At 48.1% G+C, this 22,916-nt stretch overlaps 1 protein-coding gene across 2 annotated transcripts in view; it reads left to right on the top strand.

The window, feature by feature from the left end:
- Positions 1-1,292: 1,292 nt before the first annotated feature.
- BACH1 (BTB domain and CNC homolog 1) overlaps positions 1,293-22,916 on the top strand; it is a 39,529-nt gene continuing 17,905 nt past the window's right edge. The window contains exon 1 of one of the 2 annotated variants that reach the window (XM_044287734.1): positions 1,293-1,366. The gene's annotated coding sequence lies outside the window, so the exon portion shown is untranslated. Of the gene's footprint in view, positions 1,367-18,352; positions 18,426-22,916 lie in introns of those variants that run through there. The other variant, XM_044287733.1, reaches the window with a different exon arrangement.

Here is a 22,916-nt window from a genome sequence, read left to right as displayed (position 1 = left end):
GATCTCTCAGCCATATACGCTGCCACCTGCTGGTGAACCAGGCAAATTACATGTAAAAAACTGTTTCATGGCAACATGATCAATGCACAGTGACAAAGGACCTGAAAACCATACACAGATGACATTGAGGTTAGCAATCAAAGACAGTAGCAGGGTGTAGAAATGGTAATGCCAGTCTGGGGTGTTACAGGAGCGGGTCCAAGACATGGAACCTGCACCTATCTAACATTGATGGCATAGCCTTGCGATATGTCGTCAGTGTCCCAGATGGGACATTGATAGTGACATGGAATATTAAATATGACTGTCACGGAAAGGTGTACAGGAAACAAGACAATGCAAAATGAATATATGACTCACTGGATCCAAAGCTAAGGAACAAAAGGGAGACCCCTGCATAAGACCTGGCACTCTCCCTGACTGCTCAGCCTATGCGAACACCCCAATGGTGGATGATCGCATATCCTCGTACCTCGACTATATGACACCTGAACACCCTACAATAGTGAGGGGACACGACCACCGGCTCCCTACACTAGACACGGAGGGAGTCAGGGTCACCTGGGATCCAGCAAACAGAAAATCACAAATGAATGTACAACACTTATCTTGTAGAAGGCTGGGAAATAGGATCAGCATGCACACACACTCCAGGAAGTTGTATAAACCGCACACTACTGCATTATGGGGAGGAATTTAAAGGGATGCAATCAGTCCAACTACAAGACAGCTGAGAGAGGCTAACGAGATGAGGAACTGAAAACCAAAACAAAGAAAGCTCAAGGAGGAGGTTCTGAAAGGCATCTGTCAGAGCCTCTCAGATGTCTGGTTGTGACAATGACATCACCCAAAAAAAAATAATATATATGTTTAACATAAAAACGTGATTTAAAAAATCTGTCATTTTCTGATGACACATTCCCTTCAAAGCGGCATCAATGGTAGGATCTGTACAATATTTATACCTCTGACCACCATAGAGCCGTATTATTCGACTTTCTGGGTTACTGGGTGTCAGAATATCACAGTATTTAGCTGCTGTTGGGACACTATAGTAATACTACGGAGGAGTCTGCGAATCTTAGAAGATTTCCACAGAAAAGGGTTTGGGTGAGTTCCTAGTATGATGCATCACCACAAAGGCGTTTTCTCTCATCAGCTGACTTCCACACGGCCGGCTGGAGCAGATGAGCAGGCAGGACTCTCACTTTCAACTTTTTTCATTATCTCTCTTTCAACATATCACCAGAACTTTCTCCCCCCCCCCCCTCGCAATATATGAGAGTGTCGTCAGGAAAGATAGCTCACAGGACGCGCTGCGCCTCATCGACTGCAAGAAAGAGCCGAAGACAGAAGAATTCCTAAGGTAAGCGCTAATATTGCCCTGGTCATTCCTTGTGATCACCGCTAATATTCACCTATAGGGGGCGCATGAAATAATATCCTTCTAGAGTCTAAACACTGCCGAATTCCTACCACAGTCCAAAATGAACTGCTGTGAACACAAAGTATGATCATTTTGTGTTAAAGGAGTTGTCCGAGATTTTGATATTGATGACGTATTCTCAGGATAGGTCATCAATATCTGATCTGTCGCAGTCCGACTCGCGGCACCCCACAGATTGAAGAGGCCGGTGAGTGCTGTTGCCTCTTCCTTGGCCAGTGACGCCATGTTCATCAATCGCATGTCCGATGTGCAGCTCAGTTCTATTCAAGTGAAAGCGCCTGAGCTGCAATACCAAGGGTGGCCACTATACAATGTATGGCGCTGTGCTTAGTAAGGGCTCATGCACATGAACGTATTTTCTTTCCGTGCCTGTTTGTTTGTATTTTTTGCGGAAAAAATTCTGCGAAAAAATTGTTACATTCCGTTTCCGTATGTCCGTATTTCTGTTCTGCAAAAAAATGGAACATGTCCTAATATTGTCCGCATTACGGACAAGGATAGTACTGTTCTATAAGGGTCCATTCACACGTCCGCAATTCTGTTCCGCATTTTGCGGAACGGAATTGCGGACCCATTCATTTCTATGGGGCCGCACGATGTGCTGCCCGGATCCGGAAATGCGGACCCGCACTTCCGGGTCCGCAATTCCGTTCCCTCCAAAAATAGAACATGTCCTATTCTTGTCCGCAATTAAGTGCCGGCGATGTGCGGTCCGCAAAATGCGGAATGCACATTGCCGGTGTCCGTGTTTTGCGTATCCGCAAAACACACACGGACGTGTGAATGGATCTTAAGGGTCCAGCTGTTCCGTTCCGCAAAATACGGAATGCACACGGATGTCATCCGTATTTTTTGCGGATCCGTTTTTTGTGCACTGCAAAATGCATACGGTCGTGTGCAAGAGACCTGAGGCTGAGTTCACACTTCAGTTATTTGATCAGTTATTTCCATAAGTGATTTTGAGCCAAAACCAGGTACCGGTCAAAAACACAGAACAGGAGCAGATCTTTCCATTAGGGCTCATGCACACAACCGCGTGCCGGCCGGGCCCGTGCTGCGGTCCACAATGCACGGGCACCGACTGTGGGGCCGCCACTGTATGCACTACTTTTTTGCGGTGCGGAGGAAAGGACAAAAACACAACGGAAGCACTACGTAGTGCTTCCGTGCCTCCGTTCTGTACTGACCTTCCAGACTGCGGACTCATTCAAGTTAAGGGGTCCGCATCCGTTATGCGGTGCCAGAACTGCCAGGGCCCGTATTTTGCAGACTCACTGTTTGCGGGTCGTGTGCATGAGCCCTTATACCTTGTCTCTGAGTAGGCTTCACTCCTGGTTTTGGCTCACAATAACTGGTGGAAATAACTGACCAAATAACTGAAGTGTGAACTCGGCCTAAGCTGCGAGGAGGCCATGGCCCTCACCGGAGCGCTGCGGCCTACTCGAACGGCTGATTAGTAAGATGCCAGGTATTGGACCCACGTCGATCTCATATTGATGACCTATCCTGAGGATAGATCATCAATATCAGAATCTCGGAAAACCCCATTGAAGATTAAACTTTAATAATAAAAAACTGATCGCACACCAGTGACATGTTCACCATGGAGTCAGACCATCTCACTGCTATGGGGCCTGTGCTAAGAAGAAGAAGAAGCCACCACTAGGGGGAGCACAGTGCAAAGGCATTTTATAGCTTCCACTGAGTTCAAAGGGCCCCCTCTAGTGGTGGCTGCAGGCCCCCAGTTTTGTCACATAAAGGGAATCAGAAGATTTAGAAATGGATTTACTTGTCTGGTGAGACATATTGTGTTCAGAATGAGCGCCATATCTCTAAGAAACTTGTTCCTACTTAAAATATGTTGGGTTTTCACAGCGAGGGCGATACTGGTGAGCCGCTTCCACTGTGGATCAGTATTAAAGAAATTCAGCAAAAAAATTACTCCGTGTGCATTCCGTTTCCGTATCTCCGTATTTCTGTTCCGCAAAGAATTGGAACATGTCCTAATATTGTCCGCATTACGGACAAGGATAGTACTGTTCTATGAGGGTCCATTCACACGTCCGCAATTCTGTTCCGCATTTTGCACGGCCGTCCTCCATACATTTCTATGGGAGTGTCGAAAATAGCTGAGTGGAGCGCATGGCTATTTTCGGAAGTCCCATCGAAATGAATGGGAAGTGCACTGCACAAGCGAAGCCACCGCTATATTCACTTCTGTCAAAGTTTTTCTTTTTAAGCCAAATAAAACAGGAAATGGTCTAAAATATAGAAGGCAAAAATTCCGTTTGCAGCCATAGCACAATCCTAAAGTGGTTTTCCGGGTATTCAAAAATGGTGCCTATCCTCAATCAGGTCTGACACCTCACAACCCTGCCGATCAGCTCGTTGGAAGTAGCTCCGGTGCTAGGAATAGGCTCCATAACTACACAGCTCCGTCCACTGTGTGTTGGATGGAAATGGTGACTACATTGTTGCTCCCACTGAAGTGTTTGGGAGAAGCAGTAACCAACTGCGCCCACCACATAATGGACGGAGCTGTGTAGTTATGGAGCCTATTCCTAGCACCGGAGCTACTCCCAGCTTATTGGTGGTGGTGGTGGTGGTGGGGGGGGGGGGGGGGGGTTGTCAGGCCTCCACCGATCTGATGATGATGACCTATTCTAGAGATAGGTCATCAACTGCTAAATCCTGCACAATCTGGAGAACCCATTACAAGTGGGTTGTGACCCCCTACCCCCTCCACCCGCACATGCCCTGCCTGGTTATTTTCAAGATCTCAGCTGTAGGTAATGAATGGGAACCTTTATTGCTTACTTCCAGTAAATACTAATCTGTCTTAGTCATGTGATGGACTCGGCTCGTTACAGCACAGTCATTAGAGCTGTGCCTTGGAAGAAGCCAAGCACATGTGTGGCCATCGCATGACCAAGACAGTGTTCCTATTCAGTGACTACAAGCAGAGTCAGGAAGCATATATACATCTTACAATACTGTATAATATTTTTCTCTACAAGAAATAAGCTTTATTCTGAAACTGGAGTACCAGACACCACTGCAGGGTGGTCCTTGCATACAGATTTGTGCAGTTTGCATCCAATAGATGCTGTGTAAATCCATAGACAGAGAGCTCCCTCTAGTGGTGGGTGCAGGCAGTCAAAATTTTACATACGATAGGAGATAAGGATCTGATTGCTGGGGGTTCAAACACTGGGACACCCATTGATTACGAGAACGGGGGTCCTGTTTCCCCCCATATAAATGAAGTGGCAGTCGAGCATGCGCTTGGCAAATCTGCAAAGAAAAGGGGGTTAGTCAGCACCTCCCATTGCGCAGGTGCACGCTGCCATGGCAAAGACCTAGAGAAAAAAAGAGACAATGCAGCAGCACCCTGCAAATCAGATAAAGTACAATAATACCATCGTCACAAAAATTATAGTGAGATGCTTGGCCAATGCATTTTGTACAAAACCATCTGAGCCCATCTGCCGAACGTCAAGGCGATCTTTGTAAGACGGGTCCTAACACATGTTATGCGCCATAATGGCCGCCATAAAGTTCAGGAAGTGTTGGATCCACATGCATGCTGGGTCCACTCTGCCTTTTACCATTTTTGGTGCCAAAATGACCTCCATTACAAGAGATGCAGGTACCAACATGCATGCCGACAATGGTGTGGCACTCCAGCAAGTCGTGCACTCCTAATTAGCCTGTCTGCCCCATAGGTTGATTTTAATTAGTCTCAGGCCTATTGCACACGACCGTATAGCTTTTTCAGTGTTTTGCAATCCGTTTTTCACGGATCCGTTGTTCCGTTTTTTGTTTCCGTTTCTGTTCCGTTTTTCCGTATGGCATATACAGTATACAGCAGGCATGGGATCCAGCCGGTTCTCTCCGGTTCTGCCGAACCGTTTGTTAAAATTACAGCAGGTTCGCAGGACCGGTGAGAAGCAGGAATCCCGACCCGGTCCTAGTGCAGCACAAAACATAATTATTTTCAACCCGGCGCTCCAGCAGCCGCTCACTCAAATGATCTCCCCCCGCCCTGCGCAGGGCCATAAAATGAATGACCTTTTTTTTTTTTTAAATCTGACTTACTACTGCCGCAGCGCCGCCGCCGTCCGCCCGCCCCCAGCCTGCGTGTGCCGGTGTTCCGGAATTTTTTGCTACCCGGAATAATCTGCTACCCACGTCACTTCCGGTAGTGACGTGGGTGGTGTGTCACCTACCTCGGCTCCTCATTGGCTCTGCCGGGGGTTGGTGGCGCAGGCGCAGAGGATTCCCAAGTAGCGTGAACGCGCCGAAGGTAGCAGAAAATTCCGGGCCACTGCGCATGCGCGAAAACGACGGCCGAAAGTAGCAGAAAATTCCGGCTTCGCGCATGCGCAGTGGGCCGGAATTTTCTGCTACCTTCGCCTCCTACTGCGCCTGCGCCGAACCTCAGCGCAGCAAGCGAGCCTGTTATACTCGCGCTTGCGCATGGACATGTAAAAATTTGCAAACCTTTTAACTGACTCGGCACTATAGCTGACACTGATTTGGGGGCACTATGGCTAGCACTGATATGGGGCACTATGGCTGGCACTATATGGGGGCACTATGGCTAGCACTATATGGGGGCACTATGGCTAGCACTGATATGGGACACTATGGCTGGCACTATATGGGGGCACTATGGCTGGCACTGATATGGGGCACTATGGCTGACACTGATATGGGGGCACTATGGCTGACACTGATATGGGGGCACTATGGCTGACACTGATATGGGGGCACTATGGCTGACACTGATATGGGGTACTATGGGTGGCACTGATATAGGGCACTATAGCCGACACTGATATGGGGGCACTAGAGCTGGCACTGATATTGGGCACTATGGCTGACGCTGATATAGGGGCACTATGGCTAGTGTCAGCCATAGTGCCCCCATATCAGTGCCAGCTCTAGTGCCCCCATATCAGTGCCACCCATAGTGCCCCTATATCAGTGCCACCCATAGTGCCCCCATATCAGTGTCAGCCAGCCACGGTGCCCCCATATCAGTGTCAGCCAGCCACGGTGCCCCCATATCAGTGTCAGCCATAGTGCCCTTATATCAGTGCCACCCATAGCGCCCCCATATCAGTGTCAGCCAGCCATAGTGCCCCATATCAGTGTCAGCCATAGTGCCCCCATATCAGTGTCAGCCAGCCATAGTGCCCCATATCAGTGTCAGCCATAGTGCCCCCATATCAGTGCCAGCTATAGTGCCCCCATATCAATGCCAGCCATAGTGCCCCTATATCAGTGCCACCCATAGTGCCCCCATATCAGTGTCAGCTATAGTGCCCCCATATCAATGCCAGCCATAGTGCCCCTATATCAGTGCCACCCATAGTGCCCCCATATCAGTGTCAGCCATAGTGCCCCTATATCAGTGTCACCCATAGTGCCCCCATATCAGTGCCAGCTCTAGTGCCCCCATATCAGTGTCAGCTATAGTGTCCTATATCAGTGCCACCCATAGTGCCCCATATCAGTGCCAGCCATAGTGCCCCCATATAGTGCTAGCCATAGTGCCCCCATATAGTGCCAGCCATAGTGCCCCATATCAGTGCTAGCCATAGTGCCCCCAAATCAGTGTCAGCTATAGTGCCGAGTCAGTTAAAAGGTTTGCAAATTTTTACATGTCCATGCGCAAGCGCGAGTATAACAGGCTCGCTTGCTGCGCTGAGGTTCGGCGCAGGCGCAGTAGGAGGCGAAGGTAGCAGAAAATTCCGGCCCACTGCGCATGCGCGAAGCCGGAATTTTCTGCTACTTTCGGCCGTCGTTTTCGCGCATGCGCAGTGGCCCGGAATTTTCTGCTACCTTCGGCGCGTTCACGCTACTTGGGAATCCTCTGCGCCTGCGCCACCAACCCCCGGCAGAGCCAATGAGGAGCCGAGGTAGGTGACACACCTCCCACGTCACTACCGGAAGTGACGTGGGTAGCAGATTATTCCGGGTAGCAAAAAATTCCGGAACACCGGCCGCTCGGAGTCATGGCAACACACGGTCACATGGGCTTAGGCCACGGGGGCGTGACTGGTGAGTTAGCGGCGCGGCAGCGGCTGGAAGCAGCCAGAGCAGAGGGACTGTCTAGAGGCTAGAGCTGACTGACTGTGTTGTGTCAGTCACACAGTCCAGACACAGCCATCAGAACTCAGAAAGATTATAGAGTCAGGACAGGTCAGGTCGTGTTAGCCTGTTAGGGTAGTAGTGAGTGTGATGTGACAACATGGATGGCATGGAGGGGGCCAGGGGGCGAGAAATGTGACAACATGGAGGATGGAGGGGGCCAGGGGGGAGAAATATGACAACATGGAGGATGGAGGGGGCCAGGGGGGAGAAATATGACAACATGGAGGATGGAGGGGGCCAGGGGGGGAGAAATATGACAACATGGAGGATGGAGGGGGCCAGGGGGGAGAAATGTGACAACATGGAGGATGGAGGGGGCCAGGGGGGAGAAATGTGACAAAATGGAGGATGGAGGGGGCCAGGGGGGGAGAAATGTGACAACATGGATGGGGAGGAGAAATGTGACAACATGGAGGATGGAGGGGGCCAGGGGGGGAGAAATGTGACAACATGGCTGGAGGGGGCCAGGGGGGAGAAATGTGACAACATGGATGGGGGGAGAAATGTGACAACATGGATGGGGGGAGAAATGTGACAACATGGATGGGGGGAGAAATGTGACAACATGGATGGGGGGAGAAATGTGACAACATGGATGGGGCCGGGGGGGGGGGGGAGAAATGTGACAATATGGATGGAGGGGGCCAAGGGGGGAGAAATGTGACAATATGGATAGAGGGGGCCAGGGGGGGGAGAAATGTGAGGGCTGATGTGACACAGGTAATTTGACATTGAGGGGGTGAAATCTGACATGGGTGGCGATGGCTGACATGGGGGCTGATCTGAGGCATTGGGGGTATGATCTGAGGTCTGATTAACATTGGGGGTCTGATTGCTGGTCTGACCTGAGGTGCAATGGAAAATATTTTTTTCTTATTGTTCTCCTCTAAAACCTAGGTGCATCTTATAGGGCAAAAAATACGTTCCTCAAGCCAGCAACTGTCTGAGGCAGAGTGAAGATACCAGGACCACAGAGAGGGGAAGCCAGCTGCTGCAGACGCCAAAATGTGTATGGTGTATTTATGTGTGTTGCATATATATGGTGTATGTATATGTAAACATGTGTCGTGACGCTGCAAGTCCGCCGCTGAGTAGGGAACCTGTTGTTAAAAATTTGAATCCCACCCCTGGTATACAGTAATTACATAGATAAAATTGGGCTGGGCATAACATTTTCAATAGATGGTTCAGCAAAAAACGGAATGGAAACGGAAGACATACGGATGCATTTCCGTATTGTGTTCCGTTTTTTTTGTGGACCCATTGACTTGAATGGAGCCACGGAACGTGATTTGCGGGCAATAATAGGACATGTTCTATGTTAGAATGGAACAGAAAAACGGAAAATACGGAAACGGAATGCATACGGAGTACATTCCTTTTTTTTTGAGGAACCATTGAAATGAATGGTTCCGGTTATGGCATAGACATTATTCTTATAACCAGTGTGGGGGTCTCAGTCCTTAGGACCCCCTATTATCATAACTTAATCGACACTTCAATCAGTGGGACTACGTATCACCCCTGCAGGATACGAACAAGACGCCAGCGCTGTTAGGACTTGGAAAATGTAGGGTAAACCAATATGGATACCTTATTTTTTTTTCCATTACTTTTTTATCATATTTTTCCCACCCTGGGCAGAGATTAGCCTCCTTCCTGCCTCCTGTGTAGCAGAGGTCATTAGCCTGCGGCTGACTGAATTACCGGTGTGGAAATTGTTGTCCCGTAGATAACAGTTATTGATGCTTCGATGTAGAAAATATACGTGAAGACAAAACCACTACAATATAGCGGTGAGGAACAGATATAAATACCATAAGGAGGATTTATAAAAACTGGTGTAAAGTAGAACTGGCTTAGTTGCCCATAGCAACCAATCAGATTCTATCTTTCATTTTCCAAAGGAGCTCTGAAAAATGTAAGGTGGAATCTGATTGGCCGCTATGGGCAACCTAAGCCAGTTTTCCTTTACACCAGTTTTGATAAATCCCCTCCACGATATGTGCACATATGGCATCTTTATATTTGTGTCTATGTGGTATATACATTTCTCTGTATGGGTTATCTTTTATTATTTTATCCCAGTAGCAGTTTTATTGAGCTACAGACCATAATAATGATGGTATTTTTTTAAGAAAAGTTTGCCAGTATTAGGGCAGTGCATGGTGGTACTATTTGTCACTGTATGACGCTGTTATTTTAGCACTGTATGGCAGTAATATTTGGGCACAGGAAATAATATAAAAACTAAAAAGACAGGGTGGCATTAGCAAGAGGTGCTCAAACCCACATGCAGTCGTGCATATATACAGGGGAGCAAATCCGGCACTTGTGGCCCGTTGCTAATGGCGATCCCCAGCAAAATGCATACGGTGGAGGATGCCCGCGGCGAACCACAAGTACCACAATAGACATCTCACACCAGGTAGCAATTGTGGATGTCATAATCAATATAACAATATAACAAAACAATAGCAAAGACAGGTGCACTCTGCAGTCTCACTAAACCCTCAAACTGATTTTAAAATTGACAGATTAGTCAACATGTCCTACGGTGTAGAACATGTCTAAGCCCGGGCACCACGCCAAGGTTTCTCAAGTATCCCGGGACCTAACACTCTCCTACCTGAGCCGTATGGGCAATACCAGGAGCCAGTGGGCAAATTACAGGAGCATGAGGCCGACTCACAAACAGCTCACCAGTTACCTCCAGCATGTAGCCATGCTTGCAATGGGAGGAGGGAGGAGTCTGCGAGTCCCACGCAAGACTGGCTGATATGGCCCAGGCCTCACAGGTGCACCTACATGTGGCCTGTAGATGGAAAACAGGCACATTTAAATTGGAGTTTATACACCTCCAGGAATCTATCTATACAAACTAAAAAGACAGGGTGGCATTAGCAGGAGGTGCTCAAACCCACAGGTCCCGGGCTACTTGAGAAACCTTGGCGTGGTGCCCGGGCTTAGACATGTTCTACACCGTAGGACATGTTGACTAATCTCTCAATTTTAAAATCAGTTTGAGGGTTTAGTGAGACTGCAGAGTGCACCTGTCTTTGCTATTCTTTTGTCACAGGAAATAATAGCTGTATTAAATATGCAGTGTTTGGCAGTATAATACTATGCATGGTCGTATTATTTTGGCCTTATATGAAACTGTTACTTAAAAGGGTCCTCTCACATTTAGCAAATAGCATTTATCATGTAGAGAAAGTTACTGCAAGGCACTTCCTAATGTATTGTGATTGTCCATATTGCTTCCTTTGCTGGCTGGATTCATTTTTCCATCACATTATACACGGCTCGTTTCCATGGTTACAAACACCCTGCAATCCAGCATCAGTGGTCGTACTTGTGCACTATAACAAAAAGCACCAGCCTATACGAGCTCCCACGGTCCCAGCCACCAGAGAGGACGGTGCTTTTTCCTATCGTGTGCAAGCATGACCACCGTTGATGGATTGCAGGGTGGTTGTAACCCCTGGATACGATCCCTGTATAATGGGATGGAAAAATGAATCCAGCCAGCAAAGGAGGCAATATGGACAATCACAATACATTAGTAAGTGCCTTGTATTAACCTTCTCTACATGATAAATGCTATTTTCTGAATTGACACAACCGCTTTAGGACTGTTTGGTGGTATTTGGTTACAAGGCGTAGTATTGGCAGTATTAATTATGTAGCATTTGTCAGTATTATGCTATGCATGGTGGTATTTTTTAGGCTTCTGTGATGCAGTTACTTTTGCACTGTATGGCAGTATTTTTTGGGCACAGGGTATAATAATGGCAGTATTAATTATGCAGTGTTTTACTGCATTATGCTATGCATGATGGTATTATTTAGCACAATATGACACTGTTGTTTTAGCACTGTATAGCAAGCATTATTTCAGCACAGGGCATAATAATGATAGTATTAATTATGCAGTATATGGCAGCATTATGCTATGCATAGTGGTATTAGTTTGACTTATAAGAAATTGTTACTTAAAAGGAATCTGTCACCTGGTTTGACCATATTAAGCTCTCACCATTGCCATGTTTATTAAAATACCTTATCTCCTGCAGTGGTTTTCTTTCTTATATTCATGCTTTCATTTTGCTAAAAAAGCAATCTTTGTGTTATGCAAATGAACCCTGAAGGTGCCCAGAGGGGCGTTATTCTTCACCCTCTGAGCCCAGTAACGCCCCCTGCAGTGCCTAGCCCGCCTTAGTTTATAGCCCAAGCACGCCTCCTCGCTATGTAGTATGGTCCCACAGTCTAGGTTAACGGCGCGCCCCCTCTGCTACGTCAGTTAATTCATTCAAGCCACGAACCTGGAATGTTCAGTTAGTATTTTCACAGCACTTATTACTTTATTACTTACTATAGTCACAGCACTTATTACTTTATTATAAATATATTCCGAAATACCTTTCATTAGTTATAATGGCTCGTTTTGTATAGGGAGCAATCATCAAGAGAAATCAAAGGGCCGCTGTCCTATTAATACACACAAAAACTGTCCTAATCACACAGCAGAACAAGGTACTTAAAGAAGAACTCCCGCAAAATGTTTTATTCTGTGACCTGTTAGAAAGGTACATGATGTAAACTGTAGTAAAGGTAATTTTCTTCCCAGTGACTGTATATGTGAGTTATAACCTCCCTTCTGATCCTCAGCTGTGTCATGTGACCAGCATTCAGACTCTCCGAATGACAACACATCTTTTGTGTGGACAGGAAGTCTGTTTCTCTATGTATTCCTGCGGGAGCCTCACTCTCAGTCTCATAGGAATGAGAAGTAAATGACGTCCTGTTCTGTGTCAGTTGGAGATCAGAGTGCTGGTCACATGAGCTGAGGATCAAAAGGGAGGTTATAACTCACAAATACACTCACTGGTAAAAAGAATACCTTAAAGGGGTTTTCTCAAGACGCGGTTTTATACTTACCTGCTCCCGGCGCGCCGTCCACTTCCTGGTTTCGGCAGGGGGCAGGCTCCATCTTCATTGATGTCTTCTCCCGGCCGGCCGCGCGCTGTACTGAACGCGCACGCCGAGTCCGCGCATGCGCCCTGGTGACTTCTTCCTGGCCAGTATAGTATACTTGCCAGTAAGAAGTCACCAGGACGCATGCGCGGACTCTGCGTGCGCGTTTAGTACAGCGCGCGGCCGGCCGGAAGAAGAAAAGAAGACGTCTGAGCACGCGCGGCCACCGCGATTCCTGAGAAGAGCGGTGGCCGTAACCAGGGGAGACGGAAGACAACAGTCAGGTAAGTATAGGTTTATTTTTTTCTAAGGGGTGGGGATTTGTTAATTAAATATATTTAGAAAAATGATCACTGTTAAATCATTAAGAGATTTAACAGTGATCATTAAGATGATAATACCCCTTTAACTACAGATTACATCATGTACCTTTCTAACAGGTTGGAGAATAACATTTTTTGTTGGGAGTTCTTCTTTAAGAGCTGCCTCATCCTCCTCTCTGCTCTACTTGTCAGGGACTGAGATCCTGAATACAGCTGATAAGATCTTCAGCTGAATTTCTGTAGGAATGGAGTCCATGAGAATACATGAAGTACAGATAGGACAGACAGGGCAGACTGTGGTAATGTGGAGCTGTGGTAATGGAGACTGCATACAAAAGCTGCTGCTCATGACCAGATCCTTACCTCCTCTCTGTACTTCATGTCTTCTCATGATCTCCATTCCTACAGAAGTTCAGCTGAAGATCTTATCAGCTGTATTCAGGATCATAATCCCTGACAAGCAGAGCAGAGAGGAGGATGAGGCAACTCTTTAGCTCAGTGCTGTGAAGTAACTTGTCCTGCTGTTTGGTTAGGACAGGCTTTGTGTGTACTAAATAGGATGGCGGCCATTTTATTTCTCCTAATGATTGTTCCCTAGACAAAATGAGCCATTATAACTAATAAAAAGTATTTGGAAATATATTTATAAAGTAATATTTTAAGTATCTACATTATCTTAATTCCCGGAGAACCCCATCAAGCAGTGTTTGATGGTATTTGGGTGCAGAGCACAATATCGGCAGTATTATGCAGCATTTGACAGTATTATGCTATGATTGGTGGTACTTTTTAGGCTTGTATGATGCAGTTAATTTAGCACTCTATTTTTATGGCAGTATTATTTGAGCACAGGGCATAATGATGACGGTATTATGCAGTGTTTGGCAGTAATATGCTAATCATGGTGGTATTATTTGGCCTTGTATGACACTATTTTTTTTTAGCACTGTATGGCTAGTATTATTTCAGCACAGGGCATAATAACGACGATATTGATTATGCAGTGTTTGGCAGCACTATGCTATGCATGGTGATATTCTTTGACCTTGGATGACACTGGTATGTGTATGGCGTTACAGTATTAAAGCACGGCATGGTTGGGTTTTATTTTGCTGACACTGTATGACTCCGTTAGTAGCTCTGGCAGGAATAACACACAGGAACATAGCCGTATACTTTGCCGCCCCGTCTGGATAGGACAGCTCTGGATCCAGCGTGGCGGCTGTGTAGTTGGGCAGGAGTGCGCGCTTCAGTTGCATTTCTGGTAACTGTTGTGGTGTGATGAAATATTGTGAGTTACACAAGGGCTTCGGACATGTAGCAAGGGACTGCTGATTCATCCCGTGTCAGCAGCAGCACAGTGAGTCAGCAGCCCCGGCAGTCTGTGGTTTCCCTCTTTGCTATTTTCTGTTTATGCAATCTGATTCACAGAGACTGGAATGTAGGGACATGAAACACATCCAAAACAATGGCGTGCTCCCCCCTTCATGCCGCCCTCCCCACCTGCACTGCAGGGTGACACGTCACAGCACTTATGCCCAATGTGACGCTCCATGCACAGCGGCAGGCGGAGCCCCAATGGGTCAAAAGGGTAGATTTATCAAAATTAGTGTGAAGGAAAACTGGCTTAGTTGCCCATAGCAACCAATCAGATTGAGCCTTTCATTTTCGAAAGGAGCTCTGAAAAATGAAAGCTGGAATCTGATTGGTCGCTATGGGCAACTAAGCCAGTTTTCCTTTACACCAGTTTTGATAAATCTACCCCTATAGCATTTATCATTGACCCTTGGGGGGGATTTATAAAAAAAAACTGGCTTAGTTGCCCATAGCGACCAATCAGATTCCACCTTTCATTTTTCAGAACTTTGGAAAATGGAAGCTGGAATCTGATTGGTTGCTATGGGCAACTAAAACAGTCTTACTTTGCACCAGTTTTGATAAATCCCCCCCATAGTATTTCCATACCTCTGTATGATGGCATGTCACATTTTTGTTTTTGTATAGCTGGATCTTACATGTCTTCTAAAACTGAGAGGCAAGAGCCCCCGTCACCCCACAACAAACTTTATCAAAACTGGTGTAAAGGAAAAATGGCTTAATTGCCCATAGCAACCAATCAGATTCAAGCTTTCATTTTCCAAAGGTGCTCTGAAAAATGAAAGCTGGAATCTGATTGGTTGCTATGGGCAACTAAGCAATTTTCCTTTAGACCAGTTTTGATAAATCTCCCCCCAGTGCCAGTTGAACACGAACTTGCCAACTTTTACTAGGTCCTTTGCGGGAGAAGTGAAAGTGCCGTGTATGAAGGGATTCACCAGACATTTTTTTTAGGATTGACACGCCCATTTTGTGACATCGCTCCCCTTTTCTCACTGCGTCATGCCCCCTTCAATGTACATTTGGGTGTTTTATGATGCAGCATCCCGATGTCACATGCAACAGAAATTCATGGAGAGCTACTTTTCATGGGGACCCCTGGGAGATTCACCAGCTCGCCCATGAGTCTGGGAAGTCACCCCATTCTCCAGGAGCCTAACGCCCATTCCTGGAGAGTTGGCATTATGGTTTAAGAATGGCAGCGAGTGCCCAATGACCCCCACTGATCATGAAAATAGAGGTCCTGTACCCCCTGACGAATGGAGCGGCAGGTCACGACAATCTTGTGTGAATATGGTGTATAAAAAAGCAGGGTTTATGAAAATTAACTCCAAAAGTGCTCATTTTTGGGGCATTCCAGGGCCAGAGCTTAAAGGGCATCTGTCAGCAGTTCTGTACCTATGACACTGGCAGCTGAAGGCCTCTGTGTTGGTCCCTTGTACATACGTGCCCGCATTGCTGAGAAAAAGGATGTTTTATTATATGCAAATGAGCCTCTAGGAGAAACGGCGGCGTTACTATTACACCTAGAGGCTCGGCTCTCTCTGCAACTGCCGCGCCCTCTGCACTTTGTATGACCAGGTGTGATCACGTTTACACTGCCTGATCCTGTCAATCATAGTGCAGTGGTTGCAGAGAGAGCAGAGCCTCTAGGTGTAACGGTAACCCCCCCGTTGCTCTTAGAGGTGCATTTGCATATATTAAAACATAATTTTTCTCAGCAATGCGGCACATATGGACATGGGACCAACACAGATGCCTTCAGCTGCCAAGGGCTCATGTAACAGCTCAGCCAGTGTCCTCGGCCTTTTTATATATATCTTTTGGGGATTTAAAGGGGTTGTCCAGTTTCATGAATTTGATGACCTATCCTCAGGGGTCTGACTCCCGGCACTCCCAGCCGATCAGCTGTTTGAAGGAGCAGCGGCGCTTTTTGTAAGCACGGCGTCTTCCTCAGTGTTCACCCGCAGCATCGGTGCAGTGTAATTACAGCTGTTCGACCCCCTACACTTGAGCGGCAGAGGAAATTGCCATTACACTGCACTGCTGCTACAATCTATGAACCTTCGGCACTCCTGCTGCTGTGAAACTACAACTCCCAGTATGCGGACCTGCTCGGCTGTTCTTCTTACTCCCATAGAAGTGAATGGAGCACTCTGGGAGTTGTAGTTTCAGAACACCTGGAGGTTGCTCATCCCTGACCTAGACGGCGATCAGGTAAACACCTAAGGGGGTGCAGCACTGCAGGAGCACCGTGACCTATTCAAACACCTGCCGATCTAAAAATCATAAAACTGGAAAACCTCTTTAAATTTAGGCTACTTTCACACTAGCGTTTTTCTTTTCCGGCACTGAGTTCCGTCCTAGGGGCTCAATACTGGAAAATAACTGATCAGTTTTATCTCCATGCATTCTAAATGGAGAGCAATCCATTCAGGATGTCTTCAGTTCAGTCACTGAACGGCGTTTTGGACAGAGGAAATACCGCAGCATGCGGTATTTTGCCAAATCTCTATACCTTGCGAAAAGTCTATACCGGAAGTGACGCGGCCGCACTGGAAGTGACGCGGCCGCACAGGAATCAGCTGGAGGAGGGTGTGCGCTGTGCAAGAGCACATCCACTGGCTTAGGAAAGAATCGTTGCAGCGCCGCGATAGAAGTACTTTGTGCACCGCGCGTGCGCACTTAGGGGTATAGAGATTTTGCAGCGCAAAATGTTGCATCAGATCTCCCTACCCCTGAGTGCGCAGGCGCCCACAAATCATCAGTTGCAGTTCAGCTCTACTATGTGGTGAGCTCGGTATCCAGCACTCAGCTCTGCGGTAAGGTTGAACTGCAACTGATGATTTGTGGGCACGAGCGCACTCAGGGGTAGGGAGATCTGATGCAACATTTTGCGCTGCAAAATCTCTATACCCCTAAGTGCGCACGCGCGGTGCACAAAGTACTTCTATCGCGGCGCTGCAATAATTCTTTGCTAAGCCGGTGGATGTGGGCTTGTGCAGCGCCGCGCACACTCTCCTCCAGCTGATTCCTGTGCGGCTGCGTCACTTCCGGTATAGACTTTTCGCAAGGTATAGAGATTTGGCAGAACACCGGATCCATTCTTCCGGTCTAAGCATGGTAAAAATTTGAAAAAATAATAATATAGAAACTGATCCGTTCTTGCAATGCATTTGTGAGACGGATCCGCATCTGGATCAGTCTACAAATGCTGTCCGGTTGCATGCAGATTGCCGGATTCGGCAGGCAGTTCCGGTGACGGAACTGCTTGCCGGATCACTCTGCCGCAAGTGTGTAAGTGCATGAAGATTGGACAGAAGACTGAACAATCCCTAAGTAGATTTGTCTTAGTCAGTATGGTAAGTGCATGCTGGGCGGTACAATTACCATCTGACGGTCAGTGCCAGATTGGACAGAAGACCGAACAATCCCTTTAAAGGGAACCTGTCACCGGGATTTTGTGTATAGAGCTGAGGAAATGGGTTGCTAGATGGCCGCTAGCATATCCGCAATACCCAGTCCCCATAGCTCTGTGTGCTTTTATTGTGTCAAAAAAACGATTTGATACATATGCAAATTAACCTGAGATGAGTCCTGTCCCTGAGATGAGTCAGGGACAGGACTCATCTCAGGTTAATTTGCATATCTATCAAATCGTTTTTTTGACGCAATAAAAGCACACAGAGCTATGGGGACTGGGTATTGCGGATGTGCTAGCAGCCATCTAGCAACCCATGTCCTCAGCTCTATACACAAAATCCTGGTGACAGGTTCCCTTTAAGTCGACCCCTTTAAGTAGATTTGTCTACTCTAGATCACTGGTTGTTTCTGCTTCTTGCCTTGCAAAAAAATACAAAATTACTATAGTGGCCCGTACTCTGTGGATCATCCCAGTGCAGGCATCTGGATATCAAGCACACTGCTTGCTTTGTATAAACCCATGAGTCAGCACACACCGCGCAGCATGCAGCAGCTTGTCCAGAGTTCGCAGACCGGCTGAATTTGACCTTCCTGAGCCTCTGTCGCCGGTGACGTCACGCGGTTACGTCATTCCAGGAGACCCAAGCAGCCCAGGAAACTGCCAGAAAACGAGGAAGAAGAGTCAGAACCGAAGGGAAGCGATGTCTCCGGCTGCAGTAAGTGTGTGCAGGCGGTATGGGGGGGGAGAGCAGCCTGCCGTAAAGTGGGGGGAAAGGCTCTCGCTTCTGGGGTGTTCCTGTTACGAGCTCTTAAAGGGGACGCGTCCCTCTGGTGCTGTGTATGGTTGTGGCTAGTGGTCAGGTATAGTGCTGCCCCTGCGCGTCCTAAGCTGTGCTCATATAGCATGGCTCTTAAAGGGGCTTTATTGTTATTTAATTTATTGCATAATCTTAGGTTTAAAAAAAGCCGTGATTGCTGCCTGGCGTGTGGGGCATCGTCCTTGTGATGTCACCTGGTCACATGACACAGTGCAAGGCAGTCAGGTGATAAAACCGAGAGGGATATATCTGTATACACGTGTTTATCAGCCTGACAGCATTCCTGAAAATAAAACAAAATCTGGAGTTTTTTCTTTAGTGTGCCCTCCCTCTGTTATTCCACCTAGAAATGCAGGAATGAATTGACTGCTAGTGGCTGCCAAGTGCCATTGCCCCTGTCTGTACACAGTCTGACCCTGTCCGCTCTGGTTGGGCAATATCATATTGTGTAGGGATGCGCCCCACAGGATGGTAACGTCTAGTTGTCAGTGGTCATACATTTCCAGGGGGAGTAACAGAGGGCTGGCGCAATGTAGGTTTCTGAGAAAAGTTGCTTCAGAATTGTTATGTAATACAAGTATTTGTGAAGGAGAAGGAGCTGTTGGAATGGTGGGATGCGGCCCCCTGTGGCCCGGAGGCGGGGTGGGATGCGGCCCCCTGTGGCCCGGAGGCGGGGTGGGATGCGGCCCCCTGTGGCCCGGAGGCGGGGTGGGATGCGGCCCCCTGTGGCCCGGAGGCGAGAGGCTGGTTTTAGGGCTTGCAGATTGAGCAGTTGCTTAGGAGACCACCCTGAGTAATGTGAGCCGTGTCCCCGTGTTCATTACAGAAAACTGCAATTGTTTGAAAGGAACACAATCCTCTCTACCTTCTGCTCTGCAGTGATCTACAGTATATGGCGGTATTACGTAGTCCAGGGATGCTCAACCTGCGGCCCTCCAGCTGGTATAAAACTACAACTCCCACCATACACTGCTGTAGGTTGTCCGAGCATGCTGGGACTTGTAGTTTTGCAACAGCTGGAGGGCTGCAGGTTGGGCGTCCCTGATGTGGACGCTGTGTGGTAGTGTATGAGTATTGTTTTATCTATCTAATCGCACACAATGCACTTGGAAAGTCTTCTGACCCTTTCACTTTTTCACATTTTGTTATGTTTCAGCCTTGTGATAAAATACAAAAAAATCCAGTGTTCCACATCATTCTGCAGTCAGAATGTTACAACTCTTTGCTGATTTATTATATCTTGCGCTGACATAAGTATTCAGACCCTTCACTCAGGACTTAGGCCTCATGCACACGGCCGCAGTTTTGGCGACTCAGATGCGGACCCTTTCACTTCAGTGGGGTCGCACAATATGCATCCATTGCTCCGTTCCGTGGCCCCGCAAAAAAAAAATAACCTGTCCTAGTCTTATCCACGGACAAGAATAGGCAGTTCCGCAAATTGCGGAACGCACACGGACGCCATCCGTGTTTTGTGGATCCGCAATTTGCTGACTGCAAAACACACAACGTTCGTGTGCATGTAGCCTTATTTGAAGCCCCTTTGGGGGCTTTGGGATTTGGGGATTTTTTTTTTTTGCCATTCTTCTCGAGCTCTGCCAGGTTGGATGGGGACCGTCCGTGGACAGCCATTTTCAGGTCTTTCCAGAGATGTTCGATTGGGTTCAAGTCTGGGCTCTGGCTGGGCCACTCAAGGACATGTTTGTGCCCTTCTCCAGGTCTCTGCCTCCATGTAATCCTCTCTCTGAGCTCTACAGGCAGTTCTTTTCTCCTCTGCATTGTCAGCTATGAGACCTCTATAGGCAGGGCTGTGTCTTTCCAAATTGTGTCCAGTCAACTGAATTTACCACAGGTGACTCCAGTCAAGGTGTAGAAACATCTCAAAGACATTGAGAGGCCCCAGGGCTAAATGTCAAGTGTCACAGCAAAGGGTCTGGACACTTATCTCCATACAAAATGTTAGTTTTTCCTTTTTAATACATTTGCAAAAAATGTCTAACATTCTGTTTTCACTTTCTCATTATGGGGGATTGAGTGCAGAATGATGGGGGAAAACTAGATTTTTTTTGGGGGGGGGGGGATTTTAGCACAAGTCCGTAACATAACAAAATCTGAAAAAAAAATGAAAGGGTCTGAAGGCTTTCCAAATGAATTGTGGCACGCTGCCTGTGCAGGTGGCGCGCTGCCTCTGGCTGCCTGTGCAGGTGGCGCGCTGCCTCTGGCTGCCTGTGCAGGTGGCGCGCTGCCTCTGGCTGCCTGTGCAGGTGGCGCGCTGCCTCTGGCTGCCTGTGCAGGTGGCGCGCTGCCTCTGGCTGCCTGTGCAGGTGGCGCGCTGCCTCTGGCTGCCTGTGCAGGTGGCGCGCTGCCTCTGGCTGCCTGTGCAGGTGGCGCGCTGCCTCTGGCTGCCTGTGCAGGTGGCGCGCTGCCTCTGGCTGCCTGTGCAGGTGGCGCCCTGCCTCTGGCTGCCTGTGCAGGTGGCGCCCTGCCTCTGGCTGCCTGTGCAGGTGGCGCCCTGCCTCTGGCTGCCTGTGCAGGTGGCGCCCTGCCTCTGGCTGCCTGTGCAGGTGGCGCCCTGCCTCTGGCTGCCTGTGCAGGTGGCGCCCTGCCTCTGGCTCTAGTTTCCTAGGGACTTGAGCCATCCATATATCCTCACATGCAGTCATCTAGACACCACCTTTTTGTAATGAACCTGGCCCAGCAATCGGCTGCAGATCCAGCTTCTGCGAACCCCTGATACTATCCCCTGTGTGACTGGTAGTGTGAACAGAGCCTTATGTTTAGCAGTTTTCCCAGGTTGGCATCAGTACCAAAGCAGGAGTCTGGTCCAGCACCTTGACTTCTCTGCCCTCAGAACAGAGAACGAGACCCGGTCGGGTTCCTATGTACAGGATTGTGGCAGTGGCGTCGTATATCCGTGTGCACGCTCCAGCAGCCTCATAGGTGTAAGACGGCACGTTTCATGTGTCTATATGGATGGATTCCAGGTAAGGGCAGAACTGAGCAGATATCCAGAAACCCAAGGGTTAAAGTCAAAAGCAAACAGACCAGTAGTTCCAGCTGGGAATTTCCATTTGCAGAAGACATACCTGAGATGCGGGCGGCCGTGTGTTGTACGTGTAGGTTGCTTCGCACGTGTCGCGCTGTTGTTTTCTTGCTGCTATGAGGTTCACCTTGAACTTTCAGCCATTTGTAGGCAGGTGTCGGGCTCCCACAGGTTACAAGCGCCGGGAGGCCGTCGGGGTTAATTTGGAGGGTGCCGCAACTATAACACCAACCTGGCAACTCGAGTCCTCAGCTGTGGGAGCATGCTGGGAGCTGTACTCCTTCAGTGACAGCTGGTGCGGTAGATGGGGCTCCACCTTCACAAAGTGATAACCGATGCAAAAGTCATCATTTAAAGGGGCTATCCCATTGCATCAGCTGTACACAGGATCGCAGGTAAGTGATCGGCGAGGGTCTGACACTTATCTGCTATCCTCTGGATAGGGGATAAGTTATTGTAATAGGACAGCCCCTTTAAGGGTATAACCACTCGTGGGATGTCTGCCTGCAACCAGCAAAACGGATGATATTTTACAAAACGCACCATGGAACGAACGTGCACAGTGCTTGATCCGCACTTCGGATTTCACCCTCTGCAATGTATAGAGTGATACCTGCGGAGGACCCCTCATGTGTGGGCGGACCGTAAAGGTTTTTTTTCCAGTACGACTGCTGCTCCTTATGGTGGACAAAGACCTTTTTAAAGGGGTTGTGCATATCGATGACCTATGCTCAGGATTAGGGATGAGCGAATCGACTTCCAAAGTCTATTCGCATAAAACCGGTTCAATACTGTACGGAGCGAGCAACTCCGTACAGTATTAGAATGTATTGGCTCCATGGAGTGGTACCTTGGAACCGAGCCCGGGTTCGGGAAATTGTTTTTCACAGTACAAATCAATTTATGAAGTTATTGCGCGAAGTCTCGCGAAGCAATAACTTCGGCTCATCGGAGCCAATACATCCTAATACTGTACGGAGCTCCTGCTCCGTACAGTATTGGAACAAAGTTTTATGCAAATTGACTTTGGATGTTTCATCCGAAGTCGATTCGCTCATCCCTACTCGGGATATCTGATCGGTGGGGGTCTGACTCCAGCAAACCCGCTGAGGTGGTGCTCGTATGAACGCTACTCCTTGAAGATTACATTGCACATAGTCTCAGAAGTCTCAGCGGCACGGCGATCACTTAAACGGGACGTGCACTTGTAACTACACGGCTCTGCCGCTGCAAGCGAGACGATGCGCAGTGTAATCTTCAAGAGGAAACGGTGCATGTACGACCGACCGCCGCTGATCGGTGGGAATGCCGGAGTCAGACCCCCACCCATCAGATATTGATGACTT

Source organism: Bufo gargarizans, chromosome 3 (assembly GCF_014858855.1).
Source record: "Bufo gargarizans isolate SCDJY-AF-19 chromosome 3, ASM1485885v1, whole genome shotgun sequence".
NCBI classification, from domain to species: domain Eukaryota; kingdom Metazoa; phylum Chordata; class Amphibia; order Anura; family Bufonidae; genus Bufo; species Bufo gargarizans.
Note: the sequence above shows the minus strand (reverse complement) of the source record. Positions and strands in the feature narration are given on the sequence as shown.